Source organism: Thalassophryne amazonica, chromosome 14 (assembly GCF_902500255.1).
Source record: "Thalassophryne amazonica chromosome 14, fThaAma1.1, whole genome shotgun sequence".
In the NCBI taxonomy this organism is placed as follows: domain Eukaryota; kingdom Metazoa; phylum Chordata; class Actinopteri; order Batrachoidiformes; family Batrachoididae; genus Thalassophryne; species Thalassophryne amazonica.
Genome location: NC_047116.1, coordinates 92381309 through 92397923, shown reverse-complemented (window position 1 = coordinate 92397923; position 16615 = coordinate 92381309). Strand labels below are relative to the sequence as shown.

The following is a 16615-nucleotide window of genomic DNA, read 5'->3' as shown; positions in this document are numbered from 1 at the left end:
GCTAGTCAGACGACATACTGGATCAAGACAGCGTCCAGTTTAGAAATGAACGGCACATTCCAGTGTTACAGGAGTTTTTGTCATGGATAATAATAATAAAAGAAATTCTAAATTTCAATGAAAAAACCCTTGTGTCACATCAACATGGGCATCCATACCGAAACCACAGCGGCAACCCCAAGCACAAACCATTGGTTTTTCACACCAGCCTCAAGTGGCAATTCAGGGAACTGCAAGTTTTGGTATTTTTGCACTCACTCTCCAGGTTGGGCCTTGTGTGAGACAAGTTGGGAAGTTGATGCTGAGTTTAACAACTTTATATATCATTCCAGCCTTCACGTCTGCCATAACTGCTCTACTTTAGGAGCAGTGTGCTTTTTGCACAAATATTCAATGTTCCCCAACAACGTAAATCATTAATGCAAAAGAGCTGAATCAGAAAACTGTAATTTCTATCTAAATGAGTTTCGTTTTTGTGCTGTTCTAATTTCCTGCATTCCATTTATATTCATGACCTGTATATTTATAAGCAGTCCAAACTGCGAGATTGACAGAATTTCACATATTCACTGCAAGCTTGTTAAATTTGGGAGGATATTAATGCGCAGGGATTATGACAAAGCATTACAACTGAATTTACAATGTCACTGAGTCGACTAATATGAGATTTCGTCTCCTACTGCACTGACACTGTGTCAAAAGACAAAATCCATAATGGGTGGCAGACGGAGCAGTGCTGGCACACTGTTGCGTGTCATCATCTTTGTTGTACTCTCTGCGCGCTCTGATCTCTCGGCTTGTTTGGCCTGTTATTATCAGTTCACGGGGTGCTTCCTGCAGAGTGTTTTCAGAGACTGGAGCGGCGCTTTCTTCCAGCCTCCACCTCCGTAGTTTGACTGAGGAGTCTGTTGACTTTGTAGATGAGATGGAAGAATTTGAGTTCTGTTTGAATTTTGACAGCCTGGATGCACAACCGAAACAATAAGAACACCATTAATTCTCTTGACACACGTATTGCAGCAATAAAGTTGATACAGTTTAAAAAAAAATAGCTTGGAGGATTAGAACCCGAATCAAAAGGCTCGGAGACGGCTTGAACCCACATGTGATTTCAAATCAGACGTGAATTTAAACGGCGTTATTGTGGAGTCCGACCACAGACAGCTGAGTTTGCTACTGAAAATAAAAACTGGCATTGAATAATAAAAGCTGAAACGGAAAAGAAAACGCTGGCATTTAAAACAGTTGTATTGGTGTAAAAAAAAAAAAAAAGTTTATTTTGGCTTCTGTTTCTTGTTTTATTCCAGTAAGTTGATTTAGCAAACATTTTTGGACATCTCACATTTTCTGTGAGATGTCTCACCTGACACATCTCCAAATGAATAACAGGAATGGGTACAGGTGGCCTGGAACTGGGAGGCGTGCATATTGACTGCTTGCACCGCTATGCTGCTTTTCTACTGAAAAACAGGACTAGGGGTCAAGTTGCACTGAAAACAAATTTGACAGTTTTATATATTTCATACATTTCTGATGTATTTTAAAATTGCAGTCTTTGAAATCTTACATTTTTTTATGTTGACTGTATTAATGGTTCATTTTGTATTTGACTCCACTGTTATTAATGTTCCTTTTTTAACCTATGACCTCCAAAATGAACATCTGTAGGCTCCAAAGAAGCACGGCCCTTATTCATGCTTTCATTCAGTGAGTGCTCACAGCACTTCTGGGGACTGGGTGTTGGGTAGGGTTGTGGAAACCGGTGGGTTCCACAGTCAGTGGATACCCTGACTGCAGCACTTGAGAAGCTGAGTGAGAATTCAGAGCTTCTTGGTTTCTGACTCTCTTGGATCAAGAATAAAACCCAGGGTTTAAATGACTTCCTGGACCTATATCTTTAATTTTTACACTCTGTGGCTGTCACAGCATGAAGTACAGTACCTCAGCACTCAGTTTGATCTCCAGGGAAATTTCAAGCAGTGCCTGCAGGACGCAGAGAGTGCAACGTGCCTCTGATGTCACATGCACACTCTGACACAACAGGAAATCTAACCACAGCATCACTTCCTGATTGAAAAGTAGGATTATTGGTGAGTAAACAGTTTGCACCATCTGTCATACGTAGTTATCATGTTACAACGTAACGTAAGTCACACATCATAGAATCCAACGGATGTTGAACTTGTTTGACCTTTACTTTGGAGACCAAACATTCAACACGTCAATTCATCATTTTAGCTCAACCAATATTTTGCATCAGTTTTTCCAAAACTGGAGCAACTTGTACTTTTGACCCTTGTACAACTTGAAATTGACCTTTGTCACCATTTTTTTCTGTTTTTACCCCATAACTCCATAAGTCAATCAATTCAGTCAATTTCAATTCAGTTTTCAATTCAATTTAATCAGCTTAGAAAGCGGCAAATCACAACAAAAGCTGTCTCAAGGCGCCTCACACAAAACAGTTCAACATAAAAAAAAATCAATTAAAAACAGAAGTAAAAGAATAAAACAGATAAAAAAATAAAAACTATTCATAAGAAAAAGAATATAAATAGGTTTTAAGTCTTGACTTAAAAATGTCCACAGTCTCTGACCGCCTCACGGTTGTAGTCATAGATAGTCCAAACTATACATTTTTGGAATCGCTATGATCAGACAAATAATGTGGTAAACTTTTCAATATGATTGCAGCATTTGCAAATTTTGACCTCTGTATAATTCTCCATTGTAATTCTCTCTACAGCTACCACCCTTGGATGGCTATCATACATTTTTGTATAGGCCATGGTACACTGAGGCTGCACTGTAAGTGCCGTTTAGTCCCCTTAAGAGGTACTGAGTTTTTCAAAATTGATTTCTGGCTCCTGGACTAATAGATCTTTTTACGGTTAGCAGCATTTTGTTCTGGCAGCTTCAGTGCATGGTGCATCCTGGGACTGCATGGGGACAAACAACAATGGTGACTCCAGATTTCACTCAGTTCACTGTGGAATGACTTCAAAAATTCTTATGAGGATGTGATGTCCCCGTCTGGAAATGCATATCAGACCATATTTATTCATCATGGTGATATGAAGCAATTCAAGTTACCATTGTTTTGTTTTTGTTTTTAATTGCAAAAGGTTGGGAAAAGCATGAATTACTGTATTTTCTTCTAATATTTACATAAAGAGTATGCAGTCTACTGAATTACAGTATTGTCATTATGCCATCTGGAATTAAAGTAATACTTTTAAAGTTGTTGGTAAAATTACAGGGAATTTCTGCCTATCCACCTGTCCTTTCTTTACATTTTACCGGGTACACGTTTAGGCTTTCGCTAAAGCCTTTGAACAACACAACTTTTCACATTCAAATTTTGCTTTTTGTCATCAGAGATCATGCAAGCACAAGAGTGACGCTCCTGTTTTAATCAGTGTCTTTATTTTCTTACATAATGTCGTGGGTTAAATGACAGCGAGTGCTGAAATGCATTTCTATTCTGGCAGATTTTCTCTACATTTAGACTTGAACATGAGAATACAACCTGGACTTCTGCCTTCAGCTGTACAAAATATGGTGATTAATTTTCACACATAAATTAAGAAAAAAATTCAATGGTTGATTTGCATTTTTATTGGAGTTGTGAGACAATTATGAAAAGACAGCAGGAACAAATATCAGTGTACTGAAGCAGAGAGAGACTGAACCCAGCTCGTCCTGGGTGTGCTGTTTCACACTGAGCACTTCGGGCTGCACAAGTCCTCTGGACGACACGCTGCAGCCGATAACACGAAAAGAATGTGCAGAATGTGCAGAACGGCTCCACGGCACATTGTGATGAAGCATGACTCAGCATCTCCTCAAAAACAGACAAACCCTGAGTGGCTGCAGAAAGAAGCCATCGACATGCTGTAATCCAAATGTCCGCTCGGCCCCTGACTGATTCTTTCAAACATTTTTACCTTGTTTCCACATTTACTGCAGCAAATTGACATAATGTTATCTCATTTTCCTGCACATCCAGGAGGACTAAAGAGTCTAATGACACCAGCAGCAATGATTATTCATTGAGGACAAGAGAAAGGCTCAAATTAACTCATTACTCTTTCGGTACATGCTGTTTTTTCCAGCAAAATTGGTTTACACAAATCAAAGTAAATTGGAGATTGTTTTCCTTAATGTCAGCGAAGGTATTTGGACACCAGTTGTCAAACTAAAGTGTTTTGTCAAATGTTGCGAAAGGTTCTAAATTACAATGTCAGCATTTAGATGGGTGGCTGTTGCTGAAATGGCCCTCATTCTTCTTGCTCTACGCTGTGTCTGGGTCCTGTTTCCATTTGCTAAACCACCATAAAGTTTCCAAAACGGGAGGAAAGTGATGAGGACAGGTAGGGTGAAGGAGCAGCAGTAGCATTTATCTGAATGAAATGGAAAGTCTCCTGACAGGTAAATACCAGAACCAGCGTGCAATAAACCAGGCATCAAAAAATTTGCTGCATAATATAAGCGCCTCCAACGGATCTGATCACATATGTTATGAACTCCGCATCACTGTGGAGAGCAGCATTTTAATTTTGAATACAAAAATAATTAAACGTCTACCTGCGTGTTTGCACGCCTCCACCTTTAACAGCTCTCCCTCTCGTCGTGCAGACTGACTTTTCTTTTAATAGTGCTGGAGATTGAAGCGGGCAGGTCGGGGAGCCCGTATGTGCGAGGATATTGGACACAAATTGACAGGGGCCGTCTGTTCTGTCTCACTCGTCTTTTAGACCAGAATGATCCAGAGCAGCTGGATGGCAGCCAATTCATCAGGGAGAAAATAAGAGTGTGAGGAGGACTCGTGTTGATACAAACCCACATGACTTCCTGACACGCAATGAACTACTGAAGAAAACTACACATTGCGTGTCAACATTTTATTTTATTTTTGTTTTCTTTAATAAACCCTTGCCTGCACTATGTCAGTGATTCCAGGATGATTTCATTACTGAACTTCAAACCATAAAAGAGAGGTGATCACTTCTGCCTGTGTGTCAAACTGTGGATGTGATATTTCTGCATCTTACGGGTGGATTTTTATGTAACTTCAACACAACTTGAACACAACATTGGCATTTCCAAAAATCATCCAAGTGATGTCACGACATGGACTAAAATGTTACCAGCTTCACAAAACTGCAAGGTATGACCAAATTATGTCAACCTTTGTGATGGAAAAGATACAGTACATATTTAATGAAGCAAAGACGACAACACGATGACAGAATATCCTGGTTTATAACAAACGCTTGCTTCAGCCTTCCAGGTTTCTCAAGGCATGGATAAGGTTTCAAACTGTGTCTTTCCTGGATGCATATTTCTGAAAGTGAGAATGGGCTTTCATCTCTTTGGATGTTCTAGAGCCCAGTACATACAGGACAGGTGAGGTCTAGGAGGATGCGCTGGCCATCCTCCACAGTATGGAACCCCCTTGGGTAGTGGATTGGAACCACCGAGGCAGACAACCGGCAAGGTTGGGTAGGATTACTTTGAAAGAATACATGTGGAGTAGATTACATGCATGTATGTACATACATTTGGATTACTTGTAATCTGATTACCTTTGGATTACATTTCAAAGTAATCCTACCCAACCCTGACAACCGGTCCATCCCCACCTCTCAAAAGTGACCATGTACTTGCTACAGCCAAGCTTCCAAACTGCTAGGGTCCTTAGGTCACTGATTTCCATCCAAGTCTCACAACCATACAGTACAACAGGAAGCACCATGACCTTAAACACCTGGACCTCAGTACCACATCATAGTGTGCACGACACACTTCAGTACAAAGAGTAAGACAGATGCCACTGTGACAGGTTGCTTTTATATTTGGACTACAACAAGACCATGGCATGGTGGTGTGACCATAAATCAGAAAAAAGTTGGGCATTTGCTTTGATTTCTATTTAACTGCAGAGAGTATGAGCCAAAATATTTCATGTTTTGTCAGTTCAACTTCATTTTATTTGTTAATATGCACCCATTCCCGTATTTCAGGCCTGCAACATATTCCCCCAAAAATTGTGACACGAACAATTTAAGACTAGTAATGAGGTAAAAATGAATGAATGAATATATACAGTGCATCTGGAAAGTATTTACAGTGCTGCAGTTTTTCACATTTTGTTATGTTACAGCCTGATTCTAAAATGGAGTAAATTAAAATTTTCCCTCAAAATTCTACTCACAACACCCCGTAATGACAAGACAAAAAAGTTTTTTTTTTTTAATTTTTGCAAATTCAATGAGAATAAGAAACCAAGAAATCATGTACATAATTATTCACAGCCTTTGCCAAATACTTCATTGATGCACCTTTGGCAGCAATTCTTCTCCAATATGATGCCACAAGCTTGGTGCACCTACCTTTGGGCCGTTTTTGCCCATTCCTCTTTGCAGCACCTCTTAAGCTCCAACGTTGTTACACAGGAAAGGGAGAAAGGGGAAGGCAAAGCCTAAACCTTAACAAGTTTAGCTATCAGTTTGCAAAACCTTGTAATTGTTAGAATGGCCTAAGCAGTGGGTCACCCCTTTGAGTCTGGTCTGCTTGAGGTTTCTACCTCAATATCATCAGAGGGAGATTTTCCTTACCACTGTCACTGTTAGACCTTACTTGTGTGAAGCTCTTTGAGGCAGCTTTGTTGTGATCTGGCACTGTATAAATGAAATTAATTCAAAGTTTAGGATTACAAATCAGGACCAAAGGTCAGCAATCTGGATCGTAGCTCAGGCTCAAATAAAAGAAAATTTCAACAAACTGTAAAAACAGATGACAGGACTTTGGCAGATGTCTGCTCTCTCTGAGTCTGAGTGTCACTGTATTTTGGGTCGATGACTACTCGCTTCTTTACTGGCCAACTGCATAATTTGCTCGTATCTACTCTATACTCCAGTGCTATACTCTCTTTTATATTCCAGTGCTTGAATGTGTTCCGTTCAAATCCTTGAGTTAAAAAAAGAAAATCCTAATTTGACAGGTTGTTCTGCACCTTGCTTTCTCATAGGATGAGCCATTTTCAGCATGTCTCAGTGTGACGTGTGCAGCTGTTTTAAACGCCCGACTCCAACAATATGGCGGCTGAGATGGCACCAATTAATCACTACAGGCTTGTGCACATGGCCAGTCACTCTGAAGCGGTTACTGTGCCGCTGACATCGGGCTTTTAGACATTGATTCAGTACTCACCAAGTTGGCAAGAAACTGGCAGCATTACCTGCCACAATTAATTTTTGGCAGGTGTTAATTTCAAAGCCTGAAGACAAATGACTTGCAGCCAAGCTGAAAATCGCAGCTGCGTGTGTTGCCGAACACCTCTGCACATATGAATGCTGCACAACAACACCAGCAAGTCGAGTGCCCACGACATTAAACACGATGGGAAAAAAAACAAAAACAAAAGAAAAAATGCTGAGCATTCATTCAGTCCACTTAGAATGACGAAAACTGAAGCCTTTAATCACACAGTTAAACATCTGGCCTAACGGCGGTGGAACGGTCTGCAGGACGCAGGCCATGCGTGATGTCAAGCCAGTTAATGAGTGGCCACTGCGCACGCCGCTCAGCCTAAGCTGCTTAGAAAAGTTTGTCCCAGCAACAGTATTCAGACTGATTTATAGACTAATTTAACGACACCAAATCATCCTTCTAATGCTTACGCTGCCATTATTGGCAGCATGTTTAGGCAATTTACAGAAGCTATTTGTCTCTGCGCTAAGGCTACAGAGAGCACTAAACCCGCTCCTGTAAGCAGGAGGAGAGAAACTCGCCGGGAAGAGCTGCTGCCAGAATCAAAGTGGGAGGTTGATTACTTTTTTGTACAGATTCATTCCTCTTGTCTCATGCTAATCTGACGAATGGTTATTCCTGTTGCCTGATATTCGCCTCTTTTTCTTCACGCCTTTCCTCAGTGGGCATTTTATTACAGTGGATATACTGCTGCTTATTTTATACAATCTTGCAGACTGAGAAAGTCAAATCTAACCATTATATGTTGAGGTGTGAACATGGAAAAAGTTTGTGCTCAGGGTGCTGGGAGAGGGTCAGTGTGATCATTAGGAGTCATTATTTCTGAAATCCTGCATATACCTGACAAGTGTAATGGTTCCTCAGCAGGTAGAAGTTCATGATATCTTTCTCAAGTCAAATTATTGCTCAGACGGAGGGATGGAAGCTCAACCAGATGGACAGATGCATGCAGAATAGTATAACCATATTTTGACCTTAAAGCTATGAAAGAAAAAATGTGATATTCTCACACAGTTTATTAAATTTCAGTCTAAACTGATATGTCACATGTAATGATGTGATGTGGCCACTGTTCCTACTGTCGTCATCTTGATGAAACCTCCATCTACTGTTTCTCTTTCAGATATCTTTGTCCTGTTGTGCAATAAGGTCCATTCTGGGAGCTGCATCCACGACACAAGAGAACTGATTTGGGCTCTAGATAGCAGCCACCCAGGTGAACAAATGGTCCATCCCCATCTCATAAAAATAGCCTTCTATCTGCTGCAGGGGTTGTTAACAGTAAGGTGCCTGCACGTTGGATCATGCACAGAGAAATGTGCCACAAGACCAAAATGCTGAAGTTGATGTTCCCTCATAATGCAAGTGATAGTCCTCATCAGAGTTCTCCTAGGTCATTGTGGTAATCCCTCAGTGGCGAGGAAGATAGTCTCTTGATCAATTTCTGGATGGGAATTACATCCAGAGTTTATCTAGAGATGCCTGTGTGTGGATTTATTTAACATGGTAATGTCGTTGCACACCAACAAACACACAGCCTTTGACCAATGGCTGGTCCTGGTCTGATGGCTGGAAAATCCCATTCGATTGGGTCCGAGAACCTGTTGCAGCCTTCATCCACTTTCACAGCCTTTGGGTTACAAGCCATCCCCTCCTCCACCGACTTCTTGATTCACCAAGGCCATGTTAACCTTCATAGCGGCCATGGGGCAAACAATGTTCCTGAAATATAATGAAATGACACGTACATCCGAGCCTGTAGTGGCGTGCAGGATCAAACAGAAAAATAGCACAAAAAATAAAGTGAAGATCTGCACAGCCGGTTAGCTCCTAAACAAGTCTTTAATGAAGACAGAGGGTGATGTTTCGGGCCTAGCCCTTCAGGGCTTGGCCCGAAATGTCACCACCATATTTCACCCCAATATGGTGGCCCAAAATGTCCCACCATATTTCACCCCAACAGGCAATTCCCAACTTGATCCATTATCCTTGTGTCACAATCTGGACAAGGGGTTGGATGTTGGCACCCTAAGTAACTGTTGTCCGACAAAGTCATTTCAGGGTACCCAAGGATCATCCAAAGAGTCCTAGTATCAGAGACATCCAGTTTTCACATTTGGACCCCCAAGTCTCCAGTGCTGCAATCAGGGTATCCATTGATTCCACAAAGACCATATCATTGTCCAGTCAGTAAATATTTACTTGCCAAAAAAGGCACCTAAGCCATTTTTTTTCCACAACTCTGACACAACACTCTGTCCATGAAAGCACTGAACAGTGGAGGAGCCAGAGCACATCCTGAAGAAGAATTCAGAGTTTCTGGCCCTGTTCTGCACAGCATTCACAGTTCCTGTGAAACACTGCCAATATAAGGTAAGTTTGGGACCCCCCCCAAGCTAGCGGTGGCGTGACTCCAGTTGCAGCAGCTACCACACACTCACATCGGAAATGTGAGTGTGGATGTAATCTCAGTGTTGTTGCACTTGTAATGACAATGATAATAAAGCTATCCATCCATCCATCCATCCATCCATCCATCCATCCATCCATCCATCCATCCATCCATCCATCCATCCATCCATCCATCCATCCATCCATCCATCCATCCATCCATCCATCCATCCATCCATCCATCCATATCCATCCTTGCATCCAATGAGTACTTACAGAACTAGGATGTGGTTGGTGGTTGACTTTTGGTTGTGAAGCCAGATTGTTGTGGTTGCTGAGTGGCACGTAACTGGCACTGGATCTTATTAACACTAAACCTGCACCTTACCTGGCACAGTGAGCAGTGCAATACCCCTGTAATGCTGCAATGTACACTCTAAAAACGAACTGCTGACTTCTCTAGTTAAATTGAAATAACTTTAGTTAAGTTGAAATAACTTAAAAAAAATCTATGGAAATTGTTACTTCACTTTTTCTCGTTGAGACAGCGGTTCATTTTTTAGCATTCACTCTTTCTCTTCCGGGGTGGACAACAACTCTTTTCTCCCAGTCAGGATGGTCAAAATCTGTTTTCCAGATGTAAACAAAGATCGTTTTCATTTCCAGACAAACAGCATCTCTTCCCACCTGTCGGGGCTCAGCTCTGACGCTGCAGCTCCCTGGAGCTTTGCCCTCAGCTGTTTCACAGTCTTTGTGATGTCACAAATGCTTGGTTCACATTTGACTGGAGAATCAGGCACAAGAACCCTGGTGGTGGAGATGTTCACCATGCCAGCAGGAGGATCAGCTTTATGTAACTGCTCAAAGAAGCATTCCCAGTGAGACAGTACAGCAGAGGCACCTGTCAGGACTGAACCATCATCTGCTATAACTGTGGCTTTGGAAGAATGAAGGACTTTGATTCCTCCAGAAGCAGGCCGAGGGTCACTGGACCACAGATGGTGAATTACCTAAATGAATTGGAACAAAGCAGAAAAAAATGTTGTATACAGTTCTGAGGTGGAAATGATCTGTTTGGTCCAAAACAGTGCAAACCGCTGCACATGCAGATCATTTTCCATTTGCATGAGGGTAAGTTTCCTTCAGTTCTATGTAAATATTTGTGTGTGTGTGTGTGTGTAAATGGAACCCAAAGCATTAAGTAATCGCTCTATCATGTCATTTACAAGAAATGTTCAAGTAAAATGTAAATCTTGATCATTCTGATGGACTCCACAGAACCATTTGTTTCATAGTGCTATAAGTGAATTCTGACACCAACTCCTGCCCATCTCGTCCAGCTCTTGAGCAGAGCGTTGTTACTGTTATGTGGGCAAATCACTGCCCTCCAGCTCATTTGTTGGTCTTGCTGAGGGACTCTGTTTTCTGATTGTTAACAATGTCCTGCCAGTCATCACGGCTGATCACAGCTTTGCCTTCCTGTCTGCACCCGCAAGTCTGTTTTCCAGCTCCCCCGGGCAATTATGCACAATTCATTTGGCTACATCAACGGGAAACTGTGCTGGCCTATTTCTCAGGATGTGCAGCTCTGGTAAAGACACGCTGCAGTTAACAGGGTTTATTCTGTTGTATTCGACTCCAGCTTTGTCTGGCCATGTTCCTTATGCCGAGTCAAGCTGTGAAAAAAAGAATTTCTTCAGAAAAACGATCTCTCTCAAGCAGAAAAGAGACACTCAGAATATCATCTCTTCTATCTCTGCAAACGCTGTTACGAGTTTGCATTTCGACACTGCGTGGTGTAAAAATGCCACGTTCTAAGATGAAGGAGTTGATATGCAGAGCCGAGAATTCGGCAGCAGCACAGTGTGCTTGTAGCTGCATTTTGTCTTGGAAGTGACACTACAGAGTAGAGTTTACATTATTCAGTCAGTTTATACAAGCAGGTCCGTATGAAGTGTTGCATCTGTGCACCTCCAAAATGGAGTTGAAATGAAATGAGACGTGTTTGCAGTGTAGATGTTTAGCTTCAGCTTCATTTCAAGGGTTTAAAAAAAAATCACATCAATCATTTTTACATGTTGTCACCTAATATGTCTGGGATGTCATTTACCTTATTATGAAGAAATGCAAACAGGTTGGTACTCCGTTGTCAAGAGTAGACACTTCCCAAAATCTGAGTGCAAGAAGAAGACTAAACTGCAAAAACTGTCCCTCTCAAAATAAGCCAAAAAAAAAAAAAAAGAAAAAAATCCAAATTGTCTTGTATTAAGCAAAAAAAAATCTGCCAATCGGGTAAGAAAATTTTATTTGGTTAGAATTCTGAAAACTAGCAAAATGTCTGGGCACTGAATAATCAAAAAGTGCCTTAAAACCAGAAATAATTCTTATTTTAAGGTCAGCCTCTGTCTTAAAATAAGGAAAACAATCTTGTTCCTTTGCTTGGATGATTTCAAATCTTTACCTTTCCTTGTTACTCGTTAAATACAGCTTGATATTAGCAAGAAAAACCGAGATACATCTTCCTAAAATAAGACATTTTTTTCTTATGTCAAAAAAATGCTTGACAAGATTATTTTTCTACAACCCCAATTCCAGTGAAGTTGGGATGTTATGTAAAGTGTAAATAAAAAGAGAATGCAATGATTTGCAAATCCTCTTCAACCTATATTCAATTGAATACACCACAAAGACAAAATATTTAATGTTCAAACTGATAAACTTTATTGTTTTTGTGCAAATATTTGCTCCTTTTGAAATGGATGCCTGCAACACGTTTCAAAAAAGCTGGGACAGTGGTATGTTTACCACTGTGTTACATCACCTTTCCTTCTAACAACACTCAATAAGCGTTTGGGAACTGAGGACACTAATCGTTGAAGCTTTGTAGTGTTCATTTTACACAATGTCCCAACTTCATTGGAACTGGGGTTGTATTTAGATAAAAAATTAAGTCAAATTTTCTTCAAACAAGTCTTTTTTTTACTTTCTTAGACATCAGTTTTTGCAATGTAGTGAGGAAAACCACCAAGACACATATGACAATTATAGAGAATATACATGCTTCGGTGTAAAACAGAAAACAGATCAAATACAGGCTTAAGTTTCCCATATGGCCTTCTGGCAGAGTCTATCTGAAATGTCAGGTCTTCGTTTTAACAAAATACTTCTCTGTTTCATTCCAGCATGAAAGTGTGTTAGGGGTGATGCAACAGGCATCCTTTCTCCAATCACAGCCACAGCAGCCTATAATTATGACTGTCTTATAATATAGTGTTTTGGTGGCTTCCCTCTCCAGTATCCTCCTTGCATGAGCAGTCAGTTTTTCAGGACAGCCTACTTCAGGCAGATTTACCAGAGAGTACCAGGCTGTTTGATTAATAGAAATTAAGTACAACCCTGCATCCAAACACTCACCAGGTACTAACCTTGGTTACATATGACAGTTATGAGTATGTGAACAAAGAGTAGGAACACACCTGGGACAAACTCCATCACCATCATCTCACCGTCCTTTGTCCCAGATGTTTACAGATGACATATATGTGAATACCAACATATGATGCCAAATGGTTTGTGATACTTAAATGGTAAATGGGCTGTATTTACTCAACAAAAATATAAACGCAACACTTTTGGTTTTGCTCCCATTTTGTATGAGATGAACTCCAAGAACTAAAACTTTTTCCACATACACAATATCACCATTTCCCTCAAATATTGTTCACAAACCAGTCTAAATCTGTGATAGTGAGCACTTCTCCTTTGCTGAGATAATCCATCCCACCTCACAGGTGTGCCATACCAAGATGCTGATTAGACCCCATGATTAGTGCACAGGTGTGCCTTAGACTGCCCACAATAAAAGGCCACTCTGAAAGGTGCAGTTTTATCACACAGCACAATGCCACAGATGTCGCAAGATTTGAGGAAGCATGCAATTGGCATGCTGACAGCAGGAATGTCAACCAGAGCTGTTGCTCGTGTATTGAATGTTCATTTCTCTACCATAAACGTCTCCAAAGGCGTTTCAGAGAATTTGGCAGTACATCCAACCAGCCTCACAACCGCAGACCACGTGTAACCACACCAGCCCAGGACCTCCACATCCAGCATGTTCACCTCCAAGATCGTCTGAGACCAGCCACTTGGACAGCTGCTGAAACAATCGGTTTGCATAACCAAAGAATTTCTGCACAAACTGTCAGAAACCATCTCAGGGAAGCTCATCTGCATGCTCGTCGTCCTCATCGGGGTCTCGACCTGACTCCAGTTCGTCATCGTAACCGACTTGAGTGGGCAAATGCTCACATTCGCTGGCGTTTGGCACGTTGGAGAGGTGTTCTCTTCACGGATGAATCCCGGTTCACACTGTTCAGGAGGGCAGATGGCGTCGTGTGGGTGAGCGGTTTTCTGATGTCAATGTTGTGGATCGAGTGGCCCATGGTGGCGGTGGGGTTATGATATGAGCAGGCGTTTGTTATGGACGAAGAACACAGGTGCATTTTATTGATGGCATTTTGAATGCACAGAGATACCGTGACGAGATCCTGAGGCCCATTGTTGTGCCATCCAAGAACATCAGCTCATGTTGCAGCAGGATAATGCACGGCCCCATGTTGCAAGAATCTGTACACAATTCTTGGAAGCTGAAAATGTCCCAGCTCTTGCATGGCCGGCATACTCACCGGACATGTCACCCACTGAGCATGTTTGGACCGGCGTATACGACAGCGTGTACCAGTTCCTGCCAATATCCAGCAACTTCGCACAGCCATTGAAGAGGAGTGGACCAACATTCCACAGGCCACAATTGACAACCTGATCAACTCTATGCGAAGGAGATGTGTTGCACTGCATGAGGCAAATGGTGGTCACACCAGATACTGACTGGTATCCCCCCCAGTAAAACAAAACTGCATCTTTCAGAGTGGCCTTTTATTGTGGGCAGTCTAAGGCACACCTGTGCACTAATCATGGTGTCTAATCAGCATCTTGATATGGCACACCTGTGAGGTGGGATGGATTATCTCAGCAAAGGAGAAGTGCTCACTATCACAGATTTAGACTGGTTTGTGAACAATATTTGAGGGAAATGGTGATATTGTGTATGTGGAAAAAGTTTTAGATCTTTGAGTTCATCTCATACAAAATGGGAGCAAAACCAAAAGTGTTTTTGTTGAGTGTATATAGCGCTTATCCATCTGCATCAGACGCTCAAAGCGCTTTACACATTAATGCCTCACATTCACCCCAATGTCAGGGTGCTGCCATACACACCCACTACACACCGGGAGCAACTTGGGGATTAAGGACCTTGCCCAAGGGCCCTCAGTGATTTTCCAGTCAGGCTGGGATTTGAACCAAGGATCCTCTGGTCTCAACTAAATTAAATTCAATTATCTTGTATGGATGTGTTTTATTTAAGTTTGGGCTACATATATTTATTAGATGGAAATTCTGCACATAATTGAACTGAGTTCATCCAATGAGCAATTTTTTGAGTGTGTGCTGCCGGTTCCTGATACTTAGTAAATGTAAATTTGTCCAATGCCCTAGATCCTTGGATGTTGCTGCCATTTTCATGTATGTCCTCTATCATCGTTTCTTCTTCGTTGGATACCCGTCTCCATCTGCCTCATACAGAAGGAGACTGGTGTCCAAAGACAAGCTGTGAACTTGGCACCCTCTGGTCCGCAACAGTTGACCATTTTGTCGACTGGATGCAGACTACAGAGGAAGTACCATTTGTCTCCTGCTAAATGCCTACTCAGTATTCCGATACCCAAAGTATTGTGATGTACTGCTTTTTGCTTACCATGTACTAAACTTATATTGAAATAGAAATCATCACTTTCATAATTAGTTTTCTTTAACCAGGTGATGGATATGTGAACATTTCCAAGTCTCTGGATGTGTCTTGTACTATATCTGAATACTTATATATTTAGTTTGTTTAATTACTCAGTGGCTTTGAAAATGGAGGGATTGTGTAAAAAATGGCCATAATTCCAAAATTGCTCATGCAATATTTTTGTTAAATGACTTGAATCAAAGCTGAAAGTTTATACAACAAGCACATATTGATTGTTTCATTTAATCATCAATGTGAACTTACAAAAGTTGTGTTAATGTCTAACTGCTGATTGACCTCACTGAAACTTTGTGCCCATGTTGTGCTTAATTTTTTTTTGCATCATTTTCATCTTTTTTTTTTTTTTTTTTTACTCTGCCATCAATGTTTGTCTTCTGTGAGCTTGAACTAAGCGCCTGATGCACATTAAATCAATGACAATGTTCAGAACCTGAGTTTATCTCCAGGCCATGATCTACATTAGAGAGTCGCTCTCTGTTATTGTAATGACGTGTCATTTTTAGAAGCTGCAGCCATTTGTAAATGTGACATCGGATTGATTGGAGTTGTTTACAAATTCAGCAGGTAAGGCTGCAAAAAAAAAAAAAAAAAAAGATCCCTGATAAATCACGCGGCCCTCCTGTGCCGCATGATCGTGAGATAGATGTCCACTGGCGGTGGCATCGCTGTCAGACAGGAGGAAGAAAAGCTGGCCGGCAGAGGCAGCTTTCAGGATCTTCAGACGTCTTCTAATTAATCTGGACAGCCTCCAGCAATGTGAGAGGCTTGCTATGGTTCATCTCTCACCTCAGAGTGAGTCTGGGTCTCGGCCAAACTGTCACTTTTCAACACTGTGTTGAGACCGTCATGCTTACCCTCCTCCCCTTGCCCATGTCTGTTTGGCTCATCACCAAGGTTCTTCAGCACACAGTTAGCAGTAAAGCATGTGCCAACCAGACCTTCAGGGACAACGGCAAAAATGGACATTATTTTTTGTTGTTTTGTTTCTTAGGGGAACCTGCTCTTGAAGCATCTTTAATAAGCAGAAAGCATCGGGGGGTTTTGGATACATAATTCCACTTGGGATATTTACACTAT

At 41.3% G+C, this 16615-nt stretch overlaps 1 long non-coding RNA gene across 1 annotated transcript; it reads left to right on the top strand.

Moving 5' to 3' along the window:
* The first annotated feature begins 2103 nt into the window (after nucleotides 1-2103).
* LOC117525095 lies at nucleotides 2104-16062 on the top strand. Its single transcript, XR_004564955.1, has 4 exons — nucleotides 2104-2220; nucleotides 7816-7822; nucleotides 9988-9993; nucleotides 16051-16062. It is a non-coding gene; the product is annotated as an uncharacterized LOC117525095 (long non-coding RNA).
* Nucleotides 16063-16615: the final 553 nt, after the last annotated feature.